We start from the raw sequence: 15,544 nt of genomic DNA on the forward strand, positions 1-15,544 counted from the left end.
CTACCCAAATTACGAAAACAGAATGTATTTAATGATTTGTTGTATCCGTCATGACAATAAATGAGCCCATTTACAAAAATTAAAAATATTTGGCCACAAATAAAACCATCCTCCTCACTACAATACTCTCTACCCAGTGATGATCAAGTATTGTCATTCAGCTGACAAATGGACAATACTGTCATGGGCTGCAACTTTACCAGGAATCATTGGCAGCCACAACGTTTCTGGACAGGAGTTCACTGCTAAGTAAAAGGCAGTGTCACACCTTCTAGCTTTTTATCTATAGCATTATCTTTGTGTGGTTAATATGATATCTTATTAAATGTCCTTTTTTTTAGAATGCAAAGTCAAGCACTCAAAAGTTAGGAAATATGCTAAATTTAAGTTTTCCTGTTCAAACTTACTTTGCACCCTTGAGCTTCCAGCATGTGTATGGAATATGATCATAAAATTGAATGCTGTATCATAATGAATATATACGTGGGGGGGCAAATTTAGGACTGTGCAGGCAATTGTAAATTTGGCATTTCCTAACTTTATGCTTGAGTTTGAAACCTAAATAATAAACTTTTATGGATTTTTTTTGTTTGTTTGTAATTTTCTAGTTTTTTTTTTTAAAGGAGCCCACCCTACAATTCTGTTTTTATACAACTGTAATAACCCCAAGCAGCACAAGCAAAGTTTAATCCCTGAATTCTCAGCACTGGCTTCTATTGCATGAGCTACAAGACTTGACTATGTTGGCTGTCAACATGAAAAGGCTGTTATCCTAGAAGTGGGGAATGGGCTATTGGTGTCAATTGTTGGGTCCATGAGGATTCTGGCTCCTGCAGAGCCCCTAGCAGGGAGGTTAGGATGCTAAGGTCATGTACTGGTTCCAGAAGATTTACAGGGAGAGCTTGATCTGGCTTTCTCCCCATCTCCTGTAATGTGACATACTCCTGGGGGAGTTGTGCGCCACTGTGCAATGCAGAATTTTGCAGAAATGTGTGCGCGGAATTTCCTTTCCTCCACAGAAATGGGCTGCAGTGCTGCTGGCTGTCATTAGGGTTCGCTGGACCTGACAGAGCCTAGCTCACACATAGAAGATGCTGATGGGGGGAGGGAGCTAGAGGATTGCCGGCAGCTGCAGTTCCCCACACACCCTGAGGGAAGGAGACAGCAGCGTGCAGGAATCGCCACACAATCCCGAGACATAGCGTCAGGCTGTTTCTCCCTCTGCATCCTTGGGTTCTGGGAGGGGAAGCGGAGGGCTTGTGGGGCCACGGCTGGGCTCTGGGGTGTGTACAGGGGGGTATCTGGGCTTGGGGGGTAGGGGTGTCGTTGTCTGGGTTCGGGGGACCCTGTGGCTGGATTCTTGAGGGGGACGGATTATGGGCGTCCGGCCCCCTGGTTGGGCTTGGGGAGGGGAAGGGGCAGAGAAACAGGAACTGGGTTGTCCTAGGGGGTTTCTTTAACTCTCTACTCCTGTGTGTGTCTGTATTGTTACAGACATACTTGCTGACAGATACTTTGAAATAAATTACCAAAATAATTGAAACTGGCATAATTATGTAGAGTTGTTTTGACAAATACAGTTTGCAGAATTTTAAAATATTGTGCACAGAATTTTTACTTTTTTGGTGCAGAATGCCTGCAGGAGTAAATGTGGAGTTTGCTTCTGCTCACGTGGGATGTTGGGGCCTTGTGTTGCGTCCAGCTCTCATCCCCTTTTCCCACACCACTTCAGCTGCTCCATGCATTCCCAGTTCTGTGTGCATTGCTGTAACAGTGAACAACTCAATGTACTTAGCTTAACAAAGAGAAGGTTAAGGGGTGACTTGATTACAGTCTATAAGTGCATACCTGGGAAACAAATATTTAATAATGGATTCTTCAATCCCAGCAGAGAAAGTTGTAACACGATCCAGTGGCTGGAAGTTGAAGCTAGACAAATTCAGACTGGAAATAAGGCATACATTTATAACAGTGAGAGTAATTAACCATTGGGACAACTCCATCACTGACTATTTTAAAATCAAGATTGGATGTTTTTCCAAAAGATATGTTTTAGGACTTATTTTGGGGAAGTTCTATTGCCTGTGTCACGGAGGAGGTCGGATTAGATGTTCACAATGGTTCCTTTTGGCCTTAGAGTATATGAATAGCATGGTAATTTTCTTGGTTAAGTCTAAAACTTTAAAGTTTGTTTTTATATGGAAATACTTGAAACCATTCTAAAATAGCATTGTTTCTACCTTCAATTGAGTAAAAACAAGAAGAATGAACATTAAAGGCGTCCACTATTTACTTTATAGGCAACAACTCCCAGGATCAGTTTGATGTTTTAAGGCTGATGTGGTAGCGAAAGTTGGGAATTGCTGTCTGCTTTTGATTTAACTCTCAATTTTAATGTCTTTTTCTTTTAAATATTTCCTTAGATGACTTTGTCGTGATTTAATAAGGTTGGTAGCTCCAAAATTTTACCCTCTCTCTTTGGTGTTAGCTGCTTTTTAGTTAGCTGTGTGGTGCAGTGCACTCTTAGGTCCTGGCTGAGCAAAGCACTTAACCATGTGCTGAATTCATCCATATTCAGTAAAGAACTTAATTATGCATGTAAATTCCATAGAAGCCACTGGGTTTGAAGCCTGTGATTAGTTTTTTGCCTGCTGAATTGGGGCCACATGGCTCAGCACCCTTCAACATTGAACCCATATGGACTGATCCTGTGAGGTACAGATTACCCATTGATTTCAATTTTGTCACCCAACCACACATTTCAGCAAGATTGAGGGTTCTGAGCACCTGGTAGGATAAAGCTATCTAGCAGTTACTGTATATTTCCAGTTTTCAAAATGCTTTAGGGTCCCTGGAGATAAGAGATGCTCCATAGATGTAAGATGATATGTTTTTTTTTTCTTAAATTACTATGCAAAATCTTGGTAAATGGAAAAGTCTGCAAGTGTTTAATAAGGATATTATGCAGAATCCCAGGAAAAGATAGATGTGTAAATGTTAATTTGAAATACACCCTTGAATTCTAGATATTGGATAATCTCCCATCTGTGTGGAATGGTTATGAAAACTAGCTGTTGCACATGCACAGATGCTAGTTTATAACATAAATAACATGACTATTTACTTGCCGCTTCACATCCTTCAAACTAATTCATCCAAAATCTCAATTAACATTCTGGACGAGTGAACTGCAAAATTTCACTTTTAAAAATCCATCGCTTTCACTAGTTGGCAGAGAGCAAAAATGACTGAAATTCCCAAAATGGCATTTTGGGTTTATTTTTTGCCATGATCATGATAGTCATAATACTTATAAATCACTTTTTTTTAAAAAAAAAAGAGGAAAAACAAAAGGGGGGTATACAATTTATTATGAAGATACTGACAGATCTTTTAGTCCAGTAGAACTATTAATTGCTTCTATAGTACTTCAGAACTTTATTGCTACTTAGTGATGCCCAAAACTATGTATTTGTATATAAAGCAATACATTCTAAAGAGTAGCAAAAGACTGCAGCTACTTCTAAAAAGGTGAAGGGTTACTCATTGGTCCCTTCAAGCCTTGGAATCTATGTGACATCTACTCTGACTTGCTATATAACACAGACCGTAGAACTTCCCCAAAGTAATTCCTAGTGCATTTTTTTAAAAACACATCCAAAATTGATTGAAAAAGTGTCAGTGACGGAGAATCCACCACAACCTTTGGGAAGTTGTTCCAATGATTAATTATTCTCACGGTTAAAATTTTGCACCTTATTTCTGGTCTGAATTTTACTAGCTTAAACTTCCAGCTATTGGATTGTGTTGTACCTTTTTCTGCTAGATCGAAGAGCCCATTATTAAATATTTGTTTCCCCACGTAGATACTTATAGACCAGGGATGTCCAAACTTACTGACCTTCTGAGCCGCATACGACAATCTTGAAAAGTTTGAGAACTGGGGCGCACCTGCCAGGGCTTGGGGCTTCAGCCCTGCTCCTGCTGAAGCCCTGAGCCCTGGCAGGTGCACCCAATGGGACTGGAGCCCCAAGACCCCCGTTCCCCGCTGGGCAGAAGCCAGAGGCAATACATGGGGTGGGGGGCTTTGACAGGGCTTGCTGGCCCTGATTGGTTACATGGTGCAGCAGGGCCCCTTCCATGGCAGCTGCTGGAGCCAGCAATCTGGGACCTGTGGCTGTGGGGAGAGGCAGCAGCAAACAGTTAAGAGCTGCAGGGAGAGCCACTGCTTTTGCTGCTGCCTTTTTCTGTGGAGCTAAAGCTTTGGTCCCTCCCTGCAGGTCCCAGCTGTTTGCCACTGCCTCTCCACATGGAGTAACACCTGGGAGCTGCAAGGAGAGGCTGTTGAAGGTAGGGGGGGGGGGGCGTGACTCAAGCTGTTGGGGGGGGGGTGGGGCTGGGTGTGAACCTTTAAATTGTGCCCCCCCCCCCACTCAGCAGATATCAGTTGTCTCTGGCAGAAGCCCCCGCAGAGTTGAAGTCTTGAGCTTCTTTCCCCCCAGGCTGGTAAGTGGAGAATGGAGGAGGGGAGGGGGGAGAGGAGAGGAGCTCCATGAGCCCCACTTCAACTGTAAAATAGCCACATGCAGCTTGTGAGCCATGGTTTGGCCACCCTTGTTATATAGACTGTAAACAAGTTACTCCTCAGCCGTGGCCCACATGCATAGAAGATATGGGTTGGAAGTAGACCACAGGAGGTCATCTAGTCCAACCCCCTGCTCAGAGCAGGACCAATCACCAACTAAATCATCCCAGCCAGGGCTTTGTCAAGCCAGGCCTTAAAATCCTCTAAGGATGGAGATTCCACCACCTCCCTAGGTAACCCATTCCAGTGCTTCACCACCCTCCTAGTGAAATAGTGTTTCCTAATATCCAACCTAGACCTCCCCCACTGCAACTTGAGACCATTGCTCCTTGTTCTGTCATCTGCCACCACTGAGAACAGCCAAGCTCTATCCTCTTTGGAACCCCCCTTCAGGTAGTTGAAGGCTGCTATCAAATCTCCCCTCACTCTTCCGTTCTGCAGAGTAAACAAGCTCAGTTCCCTCAGCCTCTCCTCATAAGTCATGTGCCCCAGCCCCCTAATCATTTTCGTTGCCCTCCACTGGACTATCTCCAATTTGTCCACATCCTTTCTTGTCTTGGGGGACCCAAAACTGGACGTAATACTGCAGATGCGGCCTCACCAGTGCCAAATAGAGGGCAATAATCACTTCTCTCAATCTGCTGGCAGTGCCCCTATTAATGCAGCCCAATATGCCATTAGCCTTCTTGGAAAAAAGGGCACACTGTTGACTCATATCCAACTTCTTGTCCTCTATAATCCTCAGATCCTTTTCTGCAGAACTGCCGCTTAGCCAGTCGGTCCCCAGCCTGTAGCAGTGCCTGGGATTATTCCATCCCAAGTGCAGGACTCTGGTGCAGCTCCAACCTGGCCCATTGACACGCTAAAAGTATCCTCCTATTTGTCTAGGTCACTCTGGACTCTCTTCCTACCCTCCAGTGTATCTACCTCTCCCCACAACTTAGCGTCATGCAGACTTGCTCAGAGTGCAATCCATCCCATCATTCAGATCATTAATGAAGATGTTGAACAAAACCAGCCCCAGGACCAACCCTTTGGGCATTCCACTTGATACCGGCTGCCAACTAGACATGGAGCCGTTGATCACTACCTATTGAGCCCAACGATCTAGCCAGATTTCTATCCACCATATAGTCCATTCATCCATTCCATACTACTTTAACTTGCTGGCAAGAATACTGTGGGAGACCATATCAAAAGCTTTGCTAAAGTCAAGGTATATCATGTCCACCACTTTCCCCATATCCGCAGAACCAATTATCTACTCATAGAAGGCAATCAGGTTGGTCAGGTCTGACTTGCCCTTGGTGAATCTATGTTGACTGTTCCTGATCACCTTCGTCTCCTCCAAGTGCTTCAAAATGGATTCCTTGAGGACCTGCTCCATGATTTTTCCAGAGACTGAGGTGAGGCTGTAGTTCCGCGGATTCTCCTTCTTGCCTTTTTTAAAGATGGGCACTATATTTGCCTTTTTCCAATTGTCCGGCACTTCCCCTGATCGCCATGAGTTCTCGAAGGTAATGGCCAATGGCTCTGCAATCACATCAGCCAACTCCCTCAGCACCCTCTGATGCATTAGATCTGGCTGCATGGAGTTGTGCACGTCCAGCTTTTCTAAATAGTCCTTATCCTGCTCTTTCACCACAGAGGGCTGGTCACCTCCTCCCCATACTGCGCTGCCCAGTGCAGCAGTCTGGGAGCTGACCTTGTCTGTGAAGACTGAGGCAAAAAAAAAAAAAAGCATGCTCCTGCTTTTGGCTGGCTCAGTTCTTCACAAGGGTCACCAATAAAGGAAGACTACTGAGAATCTGGCGCATGTCAAAAGCATCGACCTCCCCAAACTTGGTAAAGACCTAAACCAGGCATCAGCCACAATTAGTGTAACTACAAATTTGTGCTGTGAAAATTCCACACTGTACAGTTTTAGGCTCTTTCTGTGAATTTCCATTTATTTCCTTAATGTAAGATTTCACTTTAAAAAGAAACTGTTAACCCCTCTAGCTGCCAAGAAAATTAACTTACGGTAGACTGAAAACCTTATTGACGTGAACTGACACAAACCGAGGTCTGCAGATGGGCTGAAATAATGGGCCAGGTAGGAGCGGCACCAGTTGACACCAGGAGAGAATTTTACCTGAAAGCTCTAAAGAGATGTGTGCTGTCACAGTAATATGTTAATTCTGAAACTTAATGACTACAGTTCATTTTTGCTGCTATTAACCGTATTACTACTGATTTGGTTTAACGCAAAAATCTATTTAGTGTGACTGTAGCTTGATAATAGTGTGTTTAGATTTATTGGCCAGGACATAATAGAACAAGAATCAGAATATATCTTTAAAAGATGTAAATCAGAAATCACATTAGGAAATAAAAAATAGTGATACTTTCCCAATCTCCATTCCCAACCCAAACTCTGTCTAATGACAAAACCAAAAATATGAGGTTGCTCGTAGTAGATTGTCCCAGTCTGTTTAATTGAATCATCCTTTTTTTCATATTTTAATCAGAAATGACATACTAAACAATTTTGATATTTAATTGTCTTCATTAGGTTTCAGAATAAATACTTCCTTAAATGGGGGAAGTTCACAACTGTCTCAGACACTCTTGTCAACTGCTGGAAATGGCCCACCTTGATTATCACTACAAAAGGTCGTGTCCCCCCTCCCCCCCCCCCCGCTCTCCTGCTGGTAGTATCTCACCTTACCTGATCACTCTTGTTACAGTGTGTACGGTAACATCCATTGTTTCATGTTCTCTATGTATTTAAATCTCCCCACTGTATTTTCCACTGAATGCATCCGATGAAGTGAGCTTTAGCTCATGAAAGCTTATGCTCAAATAAATTGGTTAGCCTCTAAGGTGCCACAAGTACTCCTTTTCTTTTTGTGAATACAGACTGACACGGCTGCTACTCTGAAACCTGTCTTGAAATTGTTGTTAAAAGTTTGAGTAACAGCTGTGTTAGTCTGTATTCGCAAAAAGAAAAGGAGTACTTGTGGCACCTTAGAGACTAACCAATTTATTTGAGCATGAGCTTTCGTGAGCTACAGCTCACTTCATCAGCTCACGAAAGCTCATGCTCAAATAAATTGGTTAGTCTCTAAGGTGCCACAAGTACTCCTTTTCTTGTTGTTACAAGTTATCTGCAGACTTCGGTAGATAGATATTATTACTTCTGTTTCACATTGAAGGCTGTTTTTGGAATGACTTGACTTAATTTTGTTTAACTGAAGTTTTGATTTTTACAAGATACAACCTTTAGGAATAAGTAGGCTGGAGTTCTTTCAAGCTGACCTAATTTCACCTCCATTACAAATAACAGAATCTTCAGTCGAATGTTTGATATTTTTAGCTCTCAAAATAAGGCTCTGGGAAGGGGAGAGTGATCTAGGAAGGGTGAGGTGGGCTGGCCTCTGAGCAAGTGAGACGAATATCCTTGTTGCTTTCTTCAAACAACCATAATTACAAATTTCTTAATCTGAAATAGCTATTCTAATTCTTGAGTGAAGATAGATTTTTACATTGGTTGCAAAATGTTTACCTGCTTGTTCAGTTTTTTAAAATTGTTTTACTCTGATACTGTTTAATGCAGGATAATAGTTGAGTGTTAACCTTTTAAATTGCTGGCATTTCTTTTAGATAAATCTGTGCTTGCTCAACAGTTGAACATTTTTATGCAAGTGCACATTTTTCATATCATCTGATTTTTCTAGCTATTGTAGTATATTGTGTGAAACTAAAGTTCTGATTATTTTTAGATGCATAACATTTTAGGTAAAGTACTGTGTACTGTATTTTTCTGATAGGAACATTGTGGTTGTTAAAGGAATATGGTCAACTTGAAAAATCACACGTGTATCTGAACATTTCATACTCAGCTGACGTTATGAGTGACCTTTAAGATTACTGAAAGAGAAAGATTGGAGGAAATTATTTTTCTCTGTTAGTTTAGTATGTGCATTTGGCAGCACTTCATGTATAGAGGCATTCCTTTGCCGCATTACTGTCATGCACGGCTCTTGTGGGACTGCAACTTCTTGGACTGTTTTAGGATTTACAAAGGGAAGTATTTCAGGCAGTGGCAGTAACAAAGCTAAAACTGAAAGGGGTAACCGGTGAATGTGTGCAGGCAGAGATAGTGGGGGTTGAAGGTGGGTGGGGTTGAACTTCTTGGTCAGTTTAGTCCTCAAACCCTTTTAAAAACATCCCCGGAGTAGAAAAATTAACATTCAATTAAAATAGGAATTTTAAAAAATTCCGGATATTTTAATAAAAGGGTGCTACCAGAATTAAAAAAAAAAAAAAAATCTATTTGGCAGTGTCCCTTTAAATTATATATCAAATTCTATAGCCAGTTGCAAGATTAGCCTTTGCTGCGGTGCTGTCTGTGCTTGGTTGAGACTTGGCTTCACAGTTCCCACCTGCTGCTGCTGATTTGGAAGCTCTCGTTCTTGATGCTGCTGACTACATGAAGTAGAAAGCTGAAAAGCTTAATGAAATGATTGTAGCGTAATTGAGAAGCAATCAGTATTATCCAGCACCTCTTGAGATTTAAAGCAGGGTTTTTCCTTCAGTTAGTACAAGAGACTAAAATGTAATATTTTCAGATTTGTAACTAAATCGTGTTTGTAACTAAATCTTGGACAGTATATAAGGTGATTGGGTTTTGATATCAAAGCAAGATAAACTGTTGGCAGATTGTTAAAATTAATCTGCAGTTTTGTGCTTTTATTAATACTTTGCATGTTTTCAACAGCTTCTGACTGAATATCTTGAAATCTTTGCATACATGAATGCGTTAGTTTGGCTCTACTCTAAAAAGAGACAGTGTAAAAATAGCAACATGTTAATCAGTAAGTCCTGTTCTTTCTGTGTTTACTTCTGTAACAAAAATAAGTGTGTGGTGATGGTTGTTTTTTAAACTACTTCTGTTAACCAGAGCTGTATTAAAGCATAGGTACTATATGCCTACCCATCTGACCTGAGCTCCTGAAGTCACAAGGTGTCAGAATCTCATCTGTAATTTAAAAAAAAATGCAAGAAACTAAACTTATTTCTAGCCCTTGTGGTTGCGAAGATACCCTCTGATCATGTTTTCAAGTTTAACTGTCATGGTGAATTTTTCCTGACTTGCGGATTGCCTGAAATCCTAGATCTGAAAGGGGTGAACTTGTCTATTCATCTTAGTGAGTCGTTAAGTATGGAAACCCCAAATCTGCAGGTCCCACTAACACCATCCCGGCATAGAGCTGTGTGTTACTATTTAATTTTGCTAAGTGCCACGTTCCAGGGTGCAGACAGTGATGGGATGTGTCAACACCTGTCCTGCAACCTTGGTAGCCCCCAGCAGAATCGTTTGCTTAGGCCCCACCCAACTAAGTCCTTACTCCTCCAGGACACTCAGCCTGCTTGAAGACAAGGAGCAGGGGTCCAGAGACGGGGAGCCCCTAGTCTGCCCAGAAGATGGCTCTTGCGCAGGTGGCTTCTGCCACTGCCACTGCCAGCAGGGACAGGATCCATGATGCCAATCCACAGCATAAGGATGGGATTATTGGGAGTGAGGGGCATGTGAGGTATGCTCGGGCCCTGGATTGCCTTAATCTAATCTTGGTGTTAGCTGTGTAGTGACAGCAGTTATGAGAGATGAACCTGCATTTTGTTCCTTCTTGTGTATCATCAGGAGACTAAAATAATGGTACAGAGAAGGGAAAAGAGACTTCTTACACTTTCTCACAGTACAAGAACAAGGTGCCATTCAAACAAATCTGAATAGGAACAGATTTACAGTTGACTCAGTTAAATATAATTAGCTTGTGGAACTCATTACCACAATACCCATGGTGTCCAAGAGCACAGAAAATATTAAGAAGTTATACTCATTATCCATCTTAATGTCTAATATTAAATTACACTGGATAGGAATTAAAAAAGAATATAAACCATTAGTCACTAACTCTGGGGGGGAGGGATTTAGGTACATTAGTCGATAATTAACTCTGAAAGAGATCTAACACCCTCTTCAGCAGCATCTGGAATTTGCCACTATCATCAAAAACAGAATCTTGGACTTGGTGAACAACTAGTTTGAGCCAGTATGTCACTACCTAGAATTACTTAGTAAATTTCACTTATAGCGCTGTCAAGGCTGATTTCTCCACTCTGGCATGTTGAGTGCAGAAGGTGGGGGCCCACATGGATTCTAAAAATTAATATTGGCCACTCCAGGCTGGTATTAAACTACGAAGCTTACAGCTTCTCTCTGACCTTGGGTGGGTAGATGCTGCCAAATGCAAAACCCCTTGGAACCCAGGAAGGCTCACTTGGGAATTCCTTCCTGTACGGTACCCTCAAGCCCTTTCACACACACACCCCCTCCGGGGAAGAGCTGAGAAGGAAAACAAAGGAAATTAGCTGTTGCCCCCAGCTAATTAAACAACATATGCACAAACTTCTTAGGACACCAAAATCCAATCCTGTTCTTAAAAAAGGTAAATTTTATTAAAAACAAAAAGAAAGAAAATACATCTAAAACTTAAGCTTTTGTTAGATTTAAAAAACCCACTTACAAAAATTAAACATCAAGAATAACCTTCTTGCGGTCCAGCTTAAAGGTTACAAGCAAAACAAAAACATTTGGGGTTAGCACAGAGGAGTTCACAAGCCAATAAGAAATAAACAGAAACAAACCTAATCGCATCTTCCTAGACATTCCCTAATTTACTTACATATCTGGATTTCAGATAAGCAATCTCTAGGTATGATTTGATGGTTTTTCATACCTGGCTTAAAGCTTCACAGAATAACTGCTGCCCTGTTCCCTTCTTCCCCAGAGAACCACAACACACAGACAAAGGGAAGTTCTCTCCTCCCCCCACCCCCTCCCCATTTTAAAAAGTTCTAGCCCTCCTATTGGCTCTTTTGGTCAGGTACCCACTCCTTTCCTTTTACCTGTGGGCTTGTTAACCCTTTACAGGTAAAGCAAGTGGTGAACAACTACCAAGAGGGATTCTAGCACTAACTGGCTGGCTGAGTGCCCACAAGAAGGAGCTGTTCCCCATCTCATTTATCATAAGGACCAATACGTTACATCTGTACAACCTCACCAAAAAGAATTAGGTTGCACAAGGGCAAATTGGAGAATAATTTAGTTTGCATAACTTTTCTTATGCATCATCCACCATAATAAAGGAAGAAACCAGATTAGCTCTGAGCTTTCAGGTAGAGTTTTTAAGAATGGCAGTCATAAATGTGTTTGTATGTGTACTTGTGTGTCTGTTTGCAAGCTGAATATATTTGATCTAGAATAAATTGACAGGCAAAAAATATGGAAACCCAGAATGCCATTTTTAAAGTCACTTTTCTCAGTAGAATAGAGCTATTAAAACGTCATAGACAACTTAAAATCTAGCCAATTTAAAAATTAATTTTAAAGTAGTTTTAAATATACATGTATTCCTGAATCTTTCTGCTAATTTTTGTCATCTTACAATCACACTTTCCTATTTTAAACATTTTCTTGCCCTTGTTCTTTTATGAAACCATCCCACATACAGTAAAATTTACTGATTCCAGGAGAAACGGTGAAATTTAAGAGATCTCAAGTGTTATTGAGTACATAAACAAATAGGAAAATAGAGAAAATGTGGGTGTTCTTTAATGCTTATAGGTGTTAAAAGTAACAATAAAGAAGTAAAAATGACACCTGTCTAAAATATTTTTTTTAGGCTGATAGTGTTTTCTAAGCCTCACAGCATCCTTGTGAAGCATGTAGTAGGTCCATTTTACAATTGGAGAATCTGGGCTACAAAGACTGACTTGCTTAAAGTGGCACAAAAAGAACTAAGGCATTCAATAAATCTAAAAAAATAATTTTTGGTAGATTTGGAAATACAGCTCAGTTTACTTACCTTCATTTTCATACCATGCTCATCACCAAGGTATTTCAGGGTATTACAACTGTTAAAATACATTTTTAACAGGACCTTTATCTCCAGTTTCCTTTTCTTCTATCAGTTTTATCTTTGTGTATTAATGAATTTATTTGCTCTGAGAGAGCTAACTTAAATAAGTGAGCTTTGCATTTTGTTCTGAAGATGGATGTCTGATGTTTTATAGAAGTTTAATTTCAGAATTGCAGTTCAGTTGTAGGTAAGCGCTGTCCACTGCCCTCACAATTCTCACTGTTGTTGTTGACCTTTCTAGTGCACTAGCTGACTGGGGCAGCTATAGTTGTGTAGAGGGAGGTAGTCAGTTCTTCAGGTAGCATGGGCTAATCCAGTAAATGGCTTTTGAATATTTGGACAAAAACTGTGAATTTGGTTGTGTGCTGCACATAGAGCTATGCAGAGTGATCTGCTGCTGAGTAGGTGGGATGCTGCATCTTGAATCAAGTGGAAGTTTTTCAGAGTTGTCAGCTTCATTCCTCTTAGATACAATGAATTCAATAATCAATCATGGTGGTCACTAATTTGTGGGTCACTGTAGCCAAATCAGTTTAATGGAATAACGCTCTGTCTTCTGACCAGCTACAGGTAGAAAAAGGCTTTGGATCCACAAAGACCTCAAGGCTATTTTGTGCATCATTTTGATGACTGGGGGGAAGGCACTTTTGACGGAAGGTACTGGCTTCAGAGAACTCACCCATCTTGTGCTTTTAGTACAAAACCATACATTTCAACTACTTTGAAATGTAGTTGACTAATACACGATCAAAATCAGCATATTTTTCCTACTTATGCCAGACTTACCTTTGAATCATAATCTTACAACAAGCAGCTGTGTTTTTGCTTTTTTTAACTCTTTAAAATTGAGTTGATGCATTCTGAATTAATTGCTTTTTATACCCAGAAAATGAATGTAATAGGAATTGATTGGGGGAAAAAAGAGCTGTGTTATAAAGTGGAAGGGCTGTGGAGGGATTGTAAACTTCTTTTTAAGCTTTTCTGTGTTTTTGGTGATTTGAGTTGATGGTCGGTGAGTGTTTTATAATTGGGGAAAAAATCATAATGTCAAAAATGAGCCTAATTATTTCAGAAAATTAGCATTTCATAACTTCTTTAGACTTCATTTGGGGATTATATACTACTTTACCATTAGGAAGCTAAAGCTGAGCAATGCCTCATATATAGTCTTACTCAAATGCTTGAAGAAACATAAGAAGCCCATGTAAGGCGCACTCAAATTTGCTGCTCCTCTTAGAAAGGGAAGGAAAAAAAAAAGGATTGGATTTAACAGTGACAGCACACAATATGGATGAGAATTGCTATTTAAAGCATGATTTGAAATGAAAAATGTTTGTGTTCGTAGAGAGCTAACAGTTTCATAGTTATGAAAAGGAATGTTTATGTTCCCTAAAAAATGGCATTGTATGAGTTCTTTCCTGTTCACTGAGCTTCATGAGTAATAGATTTCAGAGTAGCAGCCGTGTTAGTCTATATCCACAAAAAGAACAGGAGTACTTGTGGCACCTTAGAGACTAACAAATTTATTTGAGCATAAGCTTTTAGGGGCTACAGCCCGCTTCAACGGATGCATAGAATGGAACATATAGTAAGAAGAATATATATACAGAGAATATGAAAAGGTGGAGTAAGAGGCTAATTTATTAAGATGAGCTATTATCAGCAGGAGAAAAAAACTTTTGTAGTGATGGCCCATTTAGACAGTTGGCAAGAAGGTGTGAGGATACTTAATTTAGGGAAATAGATTCAATATGTGTAATGACCCAGCCACTCCCAGTCTCTATTCAAACCCAAGTTAATGGTATCTAGTTTGCATATTAATTCAAGCTCAGCAGTTTCTCATTGGAGTCTGTTTTTGAAGTTTTTCTGTTGCAAAATTGCTATCTTTAAATCTGTTACTGAGTGGCCAGAGTGGTTGAAGTGTTCTCCTACTGGTTTATGAATGTTATGATTGCTTATGTCAGATTTGTGTACATATATTCTTTTGTGTAGAGACTGTCCGGTTTGGGCAAAGTACATGGCAGAGGGGCATTGCTGGCACATGATGGCATATAGCACATGGGTAGATATGCAGGTGAACGAGCCCCTGTTGGCGTGGCTAATGTGATTAGGTCCTATGATGGTGTCCCTTGAATAAATAAATGGACAGAGTTGGCATCGGGCTTTGTTGCAAGGTTAGGTTCCTGGGTTCATGGGGTTTTTTTGTGTGGTGTGTGGTTGCTGGAGAGTATTTGCTTCAGGTTGGGGGCTGTCTCCCAAGATCTGTGAGAGTGGGGGATCATTTTTCAGGATAGTTTGTAGATCTTTGATGATGCGCTGGAGAGGTTTTAGTTGGTGGTTGAAGGTGATGGCTAGTGGCATTCTGTTATTTTCTTGGTTGGGCCTGTCCTGTAGTAGGTGACTTCTGGGTACTCTTCTGGCTCTGTCAATCTGTTTTTTCTCTTCAGCAGGTGGGTATTGTAGATTTAAGAATGCTTGATAGAGATCTTGTAGGTGTTTGTCTTTGTCTGAGGGGTTGGAGCAAATGCGGTTGTATCGTAGAGCTTGGCTGTAGACAACGGATCGTGTGGTATGTCCTGGATGGAAGCTGGAGACATGTAGGTAAGTATAACAGTCAGTAGGTTTTCGGTATAGGGTGGTGTTTATGTGACCATTGCTTATTAGCACTGTAGTGTCCAGGAAATGGACCGCTTGCGTGGATCGGTCTAGGCTGAGGTTGATGAGTAATAGAGATTCTGTGGGACAAATTCTGTCCGCAGTGCCACTGTGCCACTTTTATTGCTCTCCTTGGCAATGCACAGGTGTAACTGGCTCTGTAAATGGAACTTGGGAAAACAATTCTGTTGGTGATGAAGCAGTGTGCTCTTCTTAGCTATGTTGTCTGTGCAGGGCTAATAGGAATATGGAGTGAAAACTTATTTTAGTCACTGAAGTGCACCGATATGACTAAATACAAGGAGCAGATCTGTTGAATGGGAGGTCCCTATTTCTA

General features: G+C 40.9%; 1 protein-coding gene across 2 annotated transcripts in view; it reads left to right on the forward strand.

The window, feature by feature from the left end:
- Positions 1-15,544, forward strand: part of NUBPL (NUBP iron-sulfur cluster assembly factor, mitochondrial) — a 150,416-nt gene that overhangs the window by 27,175 nt on the left and 107,697 nt on the right. The gene's annotated exons all lie outside the window — the stretch shown is intronic.

This window comes from Eretmochelys imbricata, chromosome 6 (genome assembly GCF_965152235.1).
Source record: "Eretmochelys imbricata isolate rEreImb1 chromosome 6, rEreImb1.hap1, whole genome shotgun sequence".
Taxonomy (NCBI): domain Eukaryota; kingdom Metazoa; phylum Chordata; order Testudines; family Cheloniidae; genus Eretmochelys; species Eretmochelys imbricata.